At 44.2% G+C, this 15,120-nt stretch overlaps 1 protein-coding gene across 1 annotated transcript in view; it reads left to right on the top strand.

Annotated features, from left to right (window-relative positions):
• Positions 1 to 15,120, top strand: part of zmynd8 (zinc finger, MYND-type containing 8) — a 283,096-nt gene that overhangs the window by 3,544 nt on the left and 264,432 nt on the right. Inside the window, exon 2 of the mRNA XM_038803563.1 lies at positions 12,469 to 12,672. The gene's annotated coding sequence lies outside the window, so the exon portion shown is untranslated. The remainder of the gene's footprint in view (positions 1 to 12,468; positions 12,673 to 15,120) is intronic.

Below are 15,120 nucleotides of genomic sequence, written 5' to 3'. Positions count from 1 at the left end.
TTTGTGTGATAAGCACTTGCTCACTGTTCAAACCCGATACTGACATAGGGCACATCAAAGCCATCCTGTGGGATATTGGCTACACTGATCAGATCATTATTTGCTGAGTGTCACACAAACTCTTGAATGGGTCTAAGGATGCCACCTTTGGTCCTGAGCAATGCCCAGTCTATCTCAGATTACCCTAAGGATAAGGTGTGTCAAACATTTGAGGAACAGATGAATCTAGCCATTTCATGCTGCTAATACGCAGTTTGAGTGGCATTCTCCTCCAACAGGATGCTGTCTTCAAACCAAAAAGACGACCTGCCAGTCACACTAATGACTAATGTGGTATATGAATTTCAGTGCCAGTGTGATGCCAGGTATGGAGGCCATACGTCCCAATGACTAGTGAATCATATCAAACAGTACACCCCATCATTGGCTGTTCACAACAGGCAAAGCACTGACCGTTTTCAATCAGTCTGTGCCTGCAAAACTCAAAAACATAGTGTTGATCAATAGACATGATTCCACGATTGGACAACACTTGATGAACAACAAAAGAAAAAATGCTGGAAAAGCTCAGCAGGTCTGACAGCATCTGTAGGGAGAGAAAAGAGCTAACGTTTTGAGTCCAATGACTCTTTGCAAACTTGATAAACAATCCTGGAGGTTCTAAGAATAACACTGATAACCAATTTAAGCACATCAATTGAGCTCACAGTGTGGGCTCATGCACATGTGCTAGAACGTTCATGCCTTCTAGATAATAGAATATCCACGCACACGGTCCTGTCGTTTGCAGACAGATGGAGCAAGTCCTTTGTTTTACTTTGCCCCTGTACTTTGACATCTGTGCTAAAAGCAACATTATTGCTAAATGATTATGTAAGATGAAATTGTGAAGCTTTGTTTTTGTTTCCTGCAGATGTAGATGCATTCATATAAGTTACTATTTTATTTGTTGAAACATGTAACCTCCTATTTGTAAGAACTGATTTTGACTTGTGATACCAAAAATATCTGGGGCAATGTGACCTGATGTGAAAATTTGGCTTTGTTATTGCTTCTAGATGTGGCACTAAACACATACTGGGTAATTAAAAAGGAAATAACTCAATCTGTAAGGGAGATTTAACTAGAGACTACTCATTTCTTTTAAACAAAAATAAACTTGTATGTTGTGAAATCTTGTTTTGTACTATCCCAACACGTTTGTGCCAAACGAAACATGCACTGGCATAGTTTGAAAGTAAAGAATTACATGCAGCATGCCTGCTTTGAAACACTGGGCTTGGTGCTTAAGATCTCTTTAAAATGTCTTTAAAATCTCTTTTAGAAATGCTGACTTTTTCAGTTTGCTCAGTCATTTCTTTTTGAGCTTATTTGTGCATTTAAAGGTGTGATATAAATTAATGCAATAGTCTGAGTAGCCTATGTATGCAGCATTCTTTGGTGTATAAACACACTGCAGCCCAGAATAGTTTGGTTTGAGAATGTGCCAGTGACATCTCCTTTCACAGACTTCCCAGTCTTGGCTGAGCTATCAAAATGCCGAGTGCCAAGTGTATTATTCCTAACAGGGAGGAAAAATTAAGCAAGTTGCCATGACCTGTTGCTTAAATTGCCATTAGCACAGTCCCGGGGATTGTTGAAACGGGAACTGTAAAAGCTTTTTGTTTTCGTCTCCATGTCACAGCCTTACAGGGCGACATGTCATGTTCAAATCAATACTAGTGTCAATTTGTATATGTGTCATAACAGTTCTGGGTGTGTGATTTACTAATTAATCACCGAGGATGGAATTCAACTAAGAATAGCTTCTTCCAAATCCCAAGCTGTGAAATTCTATCAGCATACCAGAAATAGAAGTGCAACTACAACACAGTTGCTGAGACTTTGTAGCTAGTTTTGCATAGGCCATGAGCTCTGCTTTAGACCATAAGACATAGGAGCAGAATTAGGCCACTCGGCCCATCGAGTCTGCTCTGCCATTCAATCATGGCTGATATTTTCTCAATCCCAGTCTCTTGCCTTCTCCCTATAACCCCTGATCCTCTTATTAATCAAGAAACTACCTATCTCTGTCTTAAAGATTTGGCCTCCACAGCCTTCTGCAGTAAAGAGTTCCGCAGGAACTTTGGGACTTCAGCCTCTATTTTGTGACCCACTCCCACAGTTTTTCAGGGAACAAATTGGGACAACAGTGGTTAGCACTGTTGTTTCACAGCTCCAGAGTCCCAGGTTCGATTCCCGGCTTGGGTCACTGTCTGTGTGGAGTCTGCACGTTCTCCCCGTGTCTGCACGGGTTTCCTCCGGGTGCTCCGGTTTCCTCCCACAAGTCCCAAAAGACATGCTGTTGGTAATTTGGAAATTCTGAATTCTCCCTCAGTGTACCCGAACAGGTGCCGGAATGTGGAGGCGAGAGGATTTTCACAGTAACTTCAATTACAGTGTTAATGTAAACCTACTTATGACAATAAAGATTATTATTATATTATTATTACATGAAATTACTCAATGGTAAGAAAGGCCTTCCCTAATTTCCTATTGGCCTGGCCCAATGCTGGCCATATGAAAGCTAGGGGAGAGACTTCCAGTGGTGGCATGTGGAGAGGAAGTCGAACGTTAGGTGGCTCTCGATTGAGGTATATTTTTAAGAGGTTTAATGTCCGGTCCCTGGGGTAATTTTTGGAGAATTGAAGAAAGTGAGATAAAAAGTCGGTAAAGGATGCCAAAAGGATTGCAAAAAGCAGTTGTGAAGAAGGGAGGAAATGAGGGTTCGCTGTCGAGTGAGAGGGCCAGCAAAAGGGCTGGCAAGGTGGCAAAGGCTGGAGCGCATGGTGGGGCCGCACTGCTTACGGTGGAAACGATGACTGAGCTGCGGAGCTAGAGAAGCAGTTTGCGAGGCACATGGAGGTGCTGAGGAAGGAGATGGCGGTCGCACCAAAATCGTTGGTGGAGGAGGCAATCGGCCCGGTGAGAGTATCTGTGGCAAAGACATCGGCCAAGGTGAGAGAGCAGGGCGAGAAGATGAAGGAAGTGGAGGAGGCCATGTCGCAGCACAGCCACCAGCTCACCTCGATGGGAGGGCATGTTGCAGAGGGTGGTGGAGGCTCACAAAGGGCTTTGAGCAAAGCTCAAAGATTTGGAGAACCGCGGGGTGGAGGGCTCGAGGCCAACGGACTACTTCGCCAAGATGTTGGCGGAGTTGATGGGGGAGGGGGAGGAGCCCTCCAGGTCTGAACTGGACCGAGCTCATCGGTCGTTAAGGCCGAAGGCAAAATTGAATGAGCCACCAAGAGCAGTAATTATCTGCTTCCATAGATATCACATGAAGGAAAGGGTGTTAAGCTGGGTGAAGCAGAAGCGGGAGGTGCAGTGGACTGGTGCTGGAGTTCGGATATACCAGGACTTGACGGTGGAGTTGGCAAAGAGGTGAACTGCGTTCGGCCGGGTAAAGACGGCACTGTACAACAGTGGGGTATGATTTGATGTGATGTAACCGGCGAAGCTGAGGGTGATGTACAACACCAAAGATTTTTATTTTGAGACGATGGAGGCGGCTGATGCGTTCGTGAAGGCATCAGCCGCCTCCTTGGGACAAGGCTTGGGACAGAAGTGAGGCGTGGAACTGGAGAGAGGTCGCGGATGGTGATTGAGGAGCAGGAGAATGTATAAACGTTACAACTTTCTGTTCATTGACCTGTATTGTAACTCACTTGACTTTACATTGTTATAGAGTTTAAGTCTTTTTTTGTTTGGTTTGATTGGCATTCTTTGTTGCGACGGTTATATGTTATTTTATTGAGTTGGATTGTTTTTTTTCTGGACAAGGTGGGAGGGGAGTGGATGGAATGCCTTGGGGGGTGGCCCCCGCACTAGCTAAATAAAGTTGGCAAGTGAATGGAGTTGAGGTAGGAGGAGGAGCTGTGAACATTGGAGCCTGGTGAGCAGGTTTTGATGGGCCTAAGAGGTGTGAAAGTGTGGGGGGGGGGAAGGGATCGATACTGGGTGAGGTTTTTCGAGAGGAAGTACAGGGGGGGATTCTGGGAGATGGCGAGGGGGTTCGATGTTAACAATGGATAGGGGTGGATCTGCTCTTGGGGCAGGGCCCGGTGGTATGACAATGATGGATAAGAAGGGGGGGGGAGGGTGAGAAACCCCCGGTTAGGATAGTCACATTGAACGTGAGGGGGTTGAGAGGCCGAGTCAAGAGGTGAAGGGTGCTTGCGCATATTAAAAACTTGATAGCTGAAGTAGCAATGCTGCAGGAGACTCCCTTGAGGATGAAGGACCAGGTGAGACTTAAAAAGGGCTGGGTTAGCCAGGGGTTTCATTCTGGATTTGACGGAAGGGCTCGAGATAGCGGTAATGGTCAGCAAAAGGGTGCAGTTCCAGATGGAGAATGTGGTTGCAGATCAGGGGGGGGTAGGTATGCAATTGTGACAGGGGCACTGGAGGGGAGGTTAGTGGCGCTGGTAAGTGTGTGGTCCCAATTGGGATGATGTAGGATTCGTGAAGCAGGTGTGTGGGGCCATCCCTGACTTGGACACACAAACTGATAGTGGGGGGGGGGACTGGAGCTCGGTGTAGGAGCCTGGCTGGACTAATGGTGGAAATGGGAGGGGTGGACCCTTGGAGGTTTCTTTGGTGGTGGGGAAGGAGCTGCTGGCTGTGGTTAAGGGATCGGAATACTCGGCAATTGCAGTATCAGATCATGCTCCGCATTGGGTGGATATGGTATTGGAGAAGGGGGTAGTTTAGAGGCTGGGGTGAAAATTAGATGTGGGACTGTTGGGGGACTGAGGGTTCTTGATAAAATTGAGAAAGTAATTGAGGAATATGTAGATTTTAACTGCACGGGGGAGGTGTTGAAGGTGGTTTTCTGGGAGGCTCTAAAGGCGGTGGTGAGGGGTGAGTTAATCTCGTTTAAGGCTCGGGTGGACAAGAGGAGAAGCTGAAGCATCAGAGGGTAATAGATATGACGTTGGAGGTAGATAGGAGTTATGCAGAAGATCGGGATCCAGTGAAGTTGGAAATGAGGAAGGAACTACTGGCAAGCTTTGACTGACTATCTACCAGGAAGGTGGTGCGCCAACTGAGGCGAGCAAGGGGGCAGTTTACGAACATGGAGAGAAGGTGGGGTGTATGTTAGTGGGTCAGCTTCAGAGGGAGGCGGCTAGGGAAATTGTTCAGGTGCGGGACATGGCAGGGAAGTTGGTTGTGGATCCGGATCAGATTAATTAGGTCATCGAGGAATTTTATGAGAGGTTGTAAAGGTCAGAGCCACCTGGGGAAGACCGGGTGATGCAGGAATTTCTAGATGGGCTGGAGTATCCAAGGTTAGGGGAGGAGGACAGCGCTACATTGGAAGGGGCAATAGTGGAACAGGAGATAAAAGATGGAATTGGGAGGATGCAGTCAGGGGAGGTGGCAAGGCCGGATAGGTTTCCAGTGGAATATTATAAAAAATTCAAGGATAAGCTGGCACCGCTGATGGTGGGGATGTTTGAGGAGGCAATAGGGAAGGGGGTGTTATCACAAACTTTGGAGAAGGCATCGATTTCCCTGTTGCTTAAGAAAGATAAGGATCCGAAGGAGTGTGGGTCATAGAGGTCCATATCACATTTAATTGCGGACGCAAAGATGTTGGCAAAAGTATTGGCAGGTAGGCTAGAGGAGTGCCTCCCGAAGGTGATAGATGAAGATCAGATGGGTTTGTGAGAGGGAGGCAGCTCTTCCCGAACATCAGGAGGGTATTGGCTGTGGTTATGGCACCGATGGAGGGGAGGGAAACAGAGGTGGTTGTGGCATTAGATGCCGAGAAAGCGTTTGACTGGGTAGAATGGGGGTACTTGATGGCAGTTCTGGAGTGATTTGGGATTGGACCATGATTTGTGGATAGGGTAAATCTACTGTATAAGGAGCCAAGGGCGAGTCTCCACACAAATAACATGAGCTCGGGATACTTTTCTCTCCACCGTGGGACTAGGCAGGGATGTTGTTTGCACTCACGATTGAGGCGTTGGCCATTGCATTAAGAAGTTCGGTAGTATGGAAAGGGATAGTGCAGGGGGTGGGAGATGGTAGAGCATAGGGTGTCCTTATATGCGGATGATTTGCTGTTATACGTGTCGGAACCTAGTGTGTCAATTGGGGAATATTGGAGATGCTTCGGGTGTTTGGGTCTTTCTCGGGGTACAAATTAAATCTAGACGAGTGAGCATTTTGTGGTGTCTCGGCCGGCGGTATGGGCAGGGGTGGGGCGGGGTGGGGGGGGTGCTGCCATTCCGAAGGGCAGGGACTCACTTTAGATATCTGGGGATGCAGGTTGCTCGAGATTGGGGGCGGAGCACCGTAGGTACAACATTTCTAGTTTGGTGGGGAGGGTGGAAGCTGATTTAGCAAGGTGGGATGTTCTCCCTCTGTCGCTGGCGGGTCAGGTACAGGTGATTAAAATGAACTTGTTGCCGCGATTTTTGTTTATTTTCCAATGCCTGCCGATTTTCCTGCCAAAGGCATTTATTAGCAAGGTTGAAGGAATGATTACCTCATTCATATGGGGAGAGAAGGTGGCTAGAGTTAGAAAGGTGCTGCTACAGAGGGGAAGGCAGTCAGGGGGGTTGAATCTTCCGAACCTGATGTATTATTACTGGGTGGCGAATGTGAAGAAGGTGTGGAGCTGGGTCAGAGGGCTGGATTCCCAGTGGGTCAGAATGGAAGAGGTTTTGTGTAGGGGTCGGGATTGAAAGTGCCAGCAACAGCGGCGCTTTCGACGGCCTCGGAAAAATACTCAGGGAATCCGGTGGCAATAGCATCGTTGCGAATTTGGAGGCAGTTTTGCCAGCATTTCAGGTTGGGGGCAGGGCCAATGGAAATGTCAATTTGGGTGAATTGCAGATTTGAGCCAGGGAAGTGGGATGGGAATTTTCATAGATGGGAGGAGAAGAGAGTCAGGGCACCTAAGGATTTTTTGCTTGGGGGTCGGTTTGCAGGCTATTTTTACACAGATGGTAATGGGTGTCTGGAACTCGCTGCCAGAGGAGGTGGTGGAAGCAGGGACGATAGTGACGTTTAAGGGGCATCTTGACAAATACATGAATTTTTTTTATAAATTTAGAGTACCCAATTCATTTTTTCCTATAAGGGGCAATTTAGCGTGGCCAATCCATCTACCCTGCACATCTTTTGGGTTGTGGGGGCGAAACCCACGTAAACACGGGGAATGTGCAAACTCCACACGGACAGAGCCGGGATCGAACCTGGGACCTCGGTGCCGTGAGGCAGCAGGACTTACCCACTGCGCCACCCTGCTGCCCTGACAAATACATGAATAGGATGGGAATAGAGGGATATGGATCCCACAAGTGTAGAAGATTTTAGTTTAGACTGGCAGCATGGTTGGCGCAGGCTTGGAGGGCCGAAGGGCCTATTCCTGTGTTGTACTTTTCTTTGTTCTTTGTTGATTGATGGAAGTGAAGTATGGGCTGGAGCAGGGGGAAATGTTTAGATACATGCAGGTTCAAGACTTTGCCAAGAAAGAGATACAAAGCTTCCCCGTGGAGCCAACCTCCACATTGCTGGAGGAGGTGCTGACGACAGGGGGACTGGAGAAGGGGGTAGTGTCGGCGGTTTACAGGGCTATTTTGGAAGAGGAAAAGGCACCACTGGAAGGGATCAAAACAAAGTGGGAGGAAGAGCTGGGAGAGGGTATGGAGGAGAGGTTCTGGTATGAGGTGCTCCGGAGGGTGAATGCTTCCACCTCGTGCGTGAGGTTGGGCTGATACAGCTGAAGGTGGTATATGAAATGAATGAAAATGAAATGAAATGAAAATCACTTATTGTCACGAGTAGGCTTCAATGAAGTTACTGTGAAAAGCCCCTAGTTGCCTCATTCCGGCGCCTGTACGGGAAGGCTGGTACGGGAATTGAACCGTGCTGCTGGCCTGCCTTGGTCTGCTTTAAAAGCCAGCAATTTAGCCCAGTGTGCTAAACCACTCCCTTACAGAGCACACGTCCCAAGGGCGAGGAAGAGCCGGCTCTATGAGGGGGTAGAAGATGTGTGAGAATGTTGCGGGGGGGCCGCAAACAACGTTTATATGTTTTGGTCCTGTCCGAAGCTGGAGGATTACTGGAAGGAGGTTTTTAGGGTAATTTCTGAGGTGGTGCACATGAAACTTGACCCGGGCCCTCGGGAGGTCATATTCGGGGTGTCGGATCAGCTGGGATTGGAAGTGGGTACGGAGGCAAAATTGTAGCCTTCGCCTCGTTGATCGTCCGAAGGCGGAACCTGTGAGGTGGAGGTCAACCTCTCCACCCTGTGCCCTGGCATGGCAGGGGACCTGCTGGAATTCTTAACTCTTGAGAAGGTTAAATTTGAACTGAGGGGAAGGATGGAGGGGTTCTACAATTCATGGGCGTTATTCAATATGCACCTTCAAGAATTGGATTACATCGAACATTAGGGGGGCTGGTTGGGACGTTAATGGGTGCTGTGTATGTTGATGGTGACTATGGGTGATTCCTGATTCCTTTTTTATTTGATGGATGTGGGCTGCTAGTGGGAGGATGGGATTGTTGTTGTTGATAAGGCGATTGAAATTGTATTCGTTACCGTTGATTGTTGGTGGGTGTACAATTTGAAGAAAATGTGAAAAAGGAGACCAATAAAAATATTTTTATTTATAAATGAAAGCTAGGGGAAAATATTCTGTGCTGCATTTGAAATTTGTATCTTTTGCAAAATGGATGCCTACCAAGTTTGACCTCAATTTAAGCCACTTACTGGTAGGTTTCTGGGATTATACACAACCAGGTTGTGGCAATTCTGGGCAATTTTAGTGACAGTTGCATTCAATGATCATTTAGTTGCATTAATTGTCCCATAACTGTGTGGTTCGTTCATTTCCGATCATCTGTAGAATTTTGTTATTTGGCCATTCAACGAACTGTATTTTAAAAAAATACTGGAAGGTACAGTGCTGTGTATTTGTTGCTTACATTTTTAAAGTTCATTCTCAGTACATTAATATCACTGACAAGGTCAGGATATATGACCAATCCCTGGTTGCCCTTATAATACGGTGCTGGTCCTTCATGAGGGTTAATAGTCCATAAAGCTGCATCTCCAATGTTGTTGATGAGGAAGTTACATATTTTTTTACCCAACAACAATGAAAGGTGTGTCTGTAATAAGCAGCACAGGACATGCGCTGTGGCGTATGAGGCGGGATAGCATACCCGTGCTTGTATAAAAGTGTAGAACCGACTAACAGAGAGAGGGTACTCGGTGAGGTTCTACTGGAACTCATGCATAAAATTGTTGTAAAATCAATGTTGTTTACTTTTTTTAAAATTTAGAGTACCCAATCATTTGTTTTCCAATTAAGGGGCAATTTAGCGTGGCCTGCACATCTTTGGGTTATGGGGATGAAACACACGCAGACACGGGGAGAATATGCAAACTCCACACAGACACTGAGCCAGGATTGGGATTGAACCCGGGTCCTGAGCGCTGTAGAGAGCAATGCAAACCACTGCGCCACCATGTCACCCGGTTTGCTTCTACTTGTTTTGGACTCTCTGAGCCTTATTAAAGTGTCCAAATCAGGATGGAATGTGATGTGGAGGAGAATTTGATTGTAATAGTGTTCCTAAGGGTTGCTTCCTTTTAGATGATGGTGGTTACAAGGTTGGGAGATGCTGCTGTTAAGCTTTGTCAAGTTGTTGCAGTGCATCCTTTACACAGTATACTACTTCATTGTTTCAGGGATTGCAAATGGAGCTAAGTACTAAGTAATCTTTAGAAAACAGTCAGACCGTTAACTTTATGGAGGAAGATCATAGATGAAGCAGCTGAGATGTTGGGGCTAGGTATGATGATGGCCACTCAAGAGATTTCCCCCAGTCCCTACTAACTTAAAATTTACAAGGGCTGCTCAGTACCATACTTGGTCAAAAGCTACATTGATGTCAAATGCATTAACTCTCACGTTGTTTCCCGTGTCTGCGTGGGTTTCACCCACAACCCAAAGATGTGCAGTTTAGGTGGATTGGCCACACTAAATTGCCCTTTAATTGGAAAAAAAAAATTGGGTATGCGGTGATGTGCCTGTGGTAGTCACCACTGTTGTATGTACCGCATATGAGGTGTATTATGGTAAGGCCCTGTAGTACAGGTACGGGGGTAGATCCCTGCCTGCTGGCTCCGCCCAGTAGGCGGAGTATAAATGTGTGGGCTCTCCGAGCTGCAGCCATTTCGGCAGCAGCTGGAGGAGGCTACACATCTCTGCGTAATAAAGCCTCGATTACACTCTGCTCTCGTCTCGTCGTAATTGATAGTGCATCAGTGCCTTTAAGCAATTTCATAGTTGAATGATGTGCGACCTCCAACCAGCAGGTGGGGGTGCAGACACACCATCTGGTCTGAAGACTGTAATCAGGTGACCAGGGACTCCCATATAAGTTGAGACACATCTGGCCATCGCCAGATGGTAGTAAGACATACAGGTGAACAGTCGTGCTAGGTGTAGTTCCAGAGGAGTACAAAGAAACTCCACGATAACTTGCTCTGTAACAGATCACTATCTTACCACATGTGATTCAATAAAGATCCTGGTTTTGACAAGTCTAGGTGTTTGGTGGATTCCTTTGTAAGACATAGAAGACCAAATACAAGTACCTCTAATTTTTTTTAAACTCTCACGCTGTTCCTGGAATTCATGTGGCCATGTTTAATCAAGGCTGTAATGAGCTCAGGAGTGCTCCTTTAGTTGAAATATAACTGAGCATCGATGAACTGTTTACTGTTGATTAAGTACTGCTTCATGGCACTGCTGATTGTTAAACTCCGATGGTATCTCTGTAATAAGAACTAGAAAGCAAGTCTTGACTTCTTCAGCTTCAATTTTATTGTGTTCTGCAATCACTTCTCCAACTCCACAGTGCCATCTGTATCCCCTTTGTGTGCAGTCCATCAAATAATAAGTGTAGTCTATTAAACAATTAACGTTCCAGTTCCAACAAAAGTACTGGGAAACATTAACTCTTTCCTAACACTAATTACTCCTTCCATCACTTTATTGATAATTGCGAGGAGGCCAATTTGGCTATTAATTGGCTGGGTTAGATTTTCCATTTTTGTGGACCAGACAGTTCTGGACAATTTTCCCATATTCTGAGGTAGATGTCAATCTTGTAGTTATACAGAAATAGTTTGGATAGGGACACGGTTATTTCTTGATCATAGGTTCATCATGACAGTCATCATGACAGGCAGAGGATTTTCCAGGCCCATAGCCTTTGACAGTGCCAATGCACTAGATGTTGATATCATGAAGAATGAAGCAAATTGTTTAAAGATTAGCATTTATGATGGTGATGACATCAAGAGGAGGCTGAGTATGATTGCCCACCTGGACTTGCTGTTGATGATTGTTGTAAATACAAAGGTTGACATCTTATAACTTTAAGTTCAGAGTTCCTTGCAGACTAAATCCTGGATGTTCTGCCTTGTCGTTACCAGTCTCCATGGGCTTTTCGCTTTCATGCTTCCCCACACTTTAAACATTGCCTGCCACCCATCTGTGTCTGATAGCACTGCCTCTCTGGATCTATCTCTTGAATTTGTTACGTGCTGATACTGCTCATCAGCTCACTATTCACTCACTTTATGCACTGTCTCTCTACACCCACCAACTTGAAGTTCACGGGAAAAAAAGGTGTTGTCTGGTGAGAAGAATGTGTAAATGTGCAATCATCAGCTGATGATACTTCTTTTGTGAGGATCATAAAGAGCCCGGCACTGGTTGGTCAAACAGAAAGAAACTTTTAATTACAATAATATTTACACAGCACAAGCTACTGGTTCTCTCTCTAGGTCAGTGCCACACTGGCCAACTCTATTTATACAGCTGAAAGGTTAATGATTGCCCCACCCCCTTATCGAGGAGCTCATATGTCCCAACCAAGGGGTAATCAATTATCCATCCCCAATAGGATCCAGGTAGGCTACGACAAGTTCAATAAGCACTTAGGATTTTAGACATTCTATTCAAAATATTTAAAGTACCGCTGTACGAACGATGCGCTTTTAGCCGACATTCAACAAAAAATTCTGTATATTTTGAAGGTAATTTATCGGAATAGATTAGAGACTTTATCAGCATATGTCAATCTTGATGTGATTGGTTAATTAAAATAATTGAATTGGCCTAATCTGTATTTAATCATTATGGCCGAAGTCCATAGCATTCGTCAATATTAATTCAGCATTAGAGTCAATTGATCCCCAATATCATTAACTTCATTCCGGATTCCTCTCAAGAATCTATTTAATTATATATTTTTTAAAGATATGCTCAAGGTGATTCTAAATCCTTGTGGTGGATTTTGTGACTCCGTCTTTAACATATTTTTAAAAATTACCTTTTTACTTTTTTGCCAAATATATAATTTATCATTTTTTTGCTTTTTTTTTAGAAACCGGACACTGCTTACATTAGATACCAATTGCAAAACCACAGACATTTCCAGAACATTCGGCAATGCTGCTCTGTTGTACGTCAGAAAAAGATGCTTAAATAGAAACCATCAATTACACAACTCCACTTCAGACAAAAGTTGCTGCATCTAACATCAACTCTGCACCTGTGACAAACCTGAGTGTCCATGATTCAAGTGCAGGTCTCTGAGCGTGTAACATATTATACCACAGGTCTACTTAACTTTTATACAACAGGAAATGGACAGGATCTTCTTTAATCCTGATTAGAAATATAGAATTGTTTCAAAATTATGTTTTTATAACTAATTCTCAGTGAATCATTAAGTCAATCATGTCAAATTCCAGACCATGTCCAAGCAAACTTTTTGATTTGAGTTCAATTTCTATATTAGGAGGAATAACAGCATGCTGCATTTTTTTAAATTATGTTTTGAAAAGTTGGGGGGAGGTATATCAATAAGTTCTAGAAACTGGAAAGTAGGAGTAAATGCCATTAGATCATAATATTAAACTGTATAATGTAAATACATTGCAAAAATGTAATTTTTGAGTGTAACAGCATATTAAATCACCATAGAATCACAGATTTGTTACAGTGCAGAAGAAGGTCATTCATCAGCCCATCATATCTATACCGGCTCTCCGAATCAGCATTTCATCCCATGTCAATCTCCTGCCTTTGTCCTGGAATCCTGGACTTTTTTCAAATAATCATCTAATTTCATCCTGAATGCCTCATTTGAACCTGTCTCCATCACACCATCAGGCTGTGTATTCCAGACTCTAACCACTCACTGTGTGAAAATGTTTTTGTTTTCTAATATTGCTTGTGTTTCTCTTGCCAATTATTTTAAATCTGTGCCTTCTCGTTCTTGAGCCTTTCACAAGGGGAGGAGGGACAGTTTTCTCCAGTCTGTTGTGTCCAGGCCCCTCATCATTGTAAATACCTGTACCAAATTTTCTCTCATCCTTCTTATCTCCAAGGAAAAGAGTCTCAACTTCTCATATCAATCTTCATAACTGATGTTTCTCATCTCTGGAACCATTCTCATAAACCTCTTCTGCACTCTCTCCAAAGTCTTCACCTCATTCCTAAAATGTGGTACCCAGAACTATCTGCAATGTCTCCAGCTGGGGTCTAACTCGTGTTTTGTTCTCTGCTCCTGTGTGTGAATGAAATCCCATTCAAATTTTCAATACGTTCAAACTTTATTTCACTCACTTAATAAACTGACAGTGACTAGCAAAGAAAGCTTACCTGAAAATATGAAGTTGAGTAACAGCGTTTGGTCACTCCAGCTATTAGTAATGAGAGCCTGTCACTGCCTATTGCTCTGATGGCTCTCCCAGGGAAAATAATTACCTGGCTACTTCTCAATAAACTTTTAGCTAGATCAAAGAAAATGCATAAATCAAATTCAACTACAAGGAATAACTTTTTGCTTTTCTTCATAAATCAGCAACATTTTGAAGATCTTTGTATAATGGGAGGAGTCCAAAAAGCATTGTCATAAAATTACTGTGGGAATAGTTTTGAAAAATATAAAAACATTACTAGAAATGAAAATACCAGAATTTTGAATAATGTACTTGGAGAATATTACAAAAATGCTGCATTATTGTGGTATGCTATCATGGAAAGACACTAAGCAGAGGTCGGGTGCTTTTCAGAAACATAAGTGAGTGAATGATCAAGGGGCATTCATCACAGACGTCCCTCGTGAATGCTTCCAGAGCAGCACTAGCAGAGATATGGATGTAGTTTAGCTGCCTGTCTGCCCTCTACTGTTCTTCCCCTACATTACAATGTGGATATCCTAAAAAAAAGTTATGAAAAATGATTTCCAATATTGTCTGGCTTTCAGAGAAGAGGCCGTTTCTGCTGTTGATTCTTAATCCTGTTCACAGGAATCCCAAGAATAACTCTTGACTAACACGACAGATAGACAAACAGGATGACAGAGATCAACTTGTCAGATATCAGCCATTTCGTTGCCAGCTTCTGAAACTCATGAACAAATTGTGTTGCCACAAAGAAAATTGTTTTCAATATTGTGTCTGAATTGTTGATTGTTAACATGGCTAATTTTTAATCTTTGATTCCTTCACTCTATCCCTTGATTTTATCTATCTCTAGTCTTTTAATAGGAGTAGTTCTTGTTCATGCTCTTTTATCATAATCATGATGGAATTTTGTCGATTATCGCACTTTTCATTTGTTGTAGGGGCTCCATATGAAAACAGTTACAAGTGGAATTATATAGAAATTGATGATGGAGCCATTTTTCTTCGCAATATGATCTGATTCATCAGTGCTCTGGATAAAGGCATTGAAAGTACCCTCAGCAAGTTCACAGATGATGTGAAGCTTTGTGCTGGTGTTAGAATCTTTGAGGAGGAATGAATGCAATTTGATGAAGGGAGTTGACTGTTTACATGTGGGCAGATTATTTAAAGGAGGGAATATGCCTGCATGTGTTCAACATGTGGACGCTGGTCTAGGCACACCCGCAGGCCGCAAGTGGGCAGCGCTCCAAGTGACCCGGTGGAGGTAGGCGTCAGCCCCTGGGCCTGGCCTTGCATCTGGATGACCCAGAAGAGGCAGAGGATGAGGCTGAGATGCAGCT

The sequence above is a fragment of the Scyliorhinus canicula genome, chromosome 7 (assembly GCF_902713615.1).
Source record: "Scyliorhinus canicula chromosome 7, sScyCan1.1, whole genome shotgun sequence".
In the NCBI taxonomy this organism is placed as follows: Eukaryota; Metazoa; Chordata; class Chondrichthyes; order Carcharhiniformes; family Scyliorhinidae; genus Scyliorhinus; species Scyliorhinus canicula.
The sequence above is the reverse complement of the archived record's forward strand: the minus strand, read 5'-3'. Positions and strand labels throughout refer to the sequence as shown.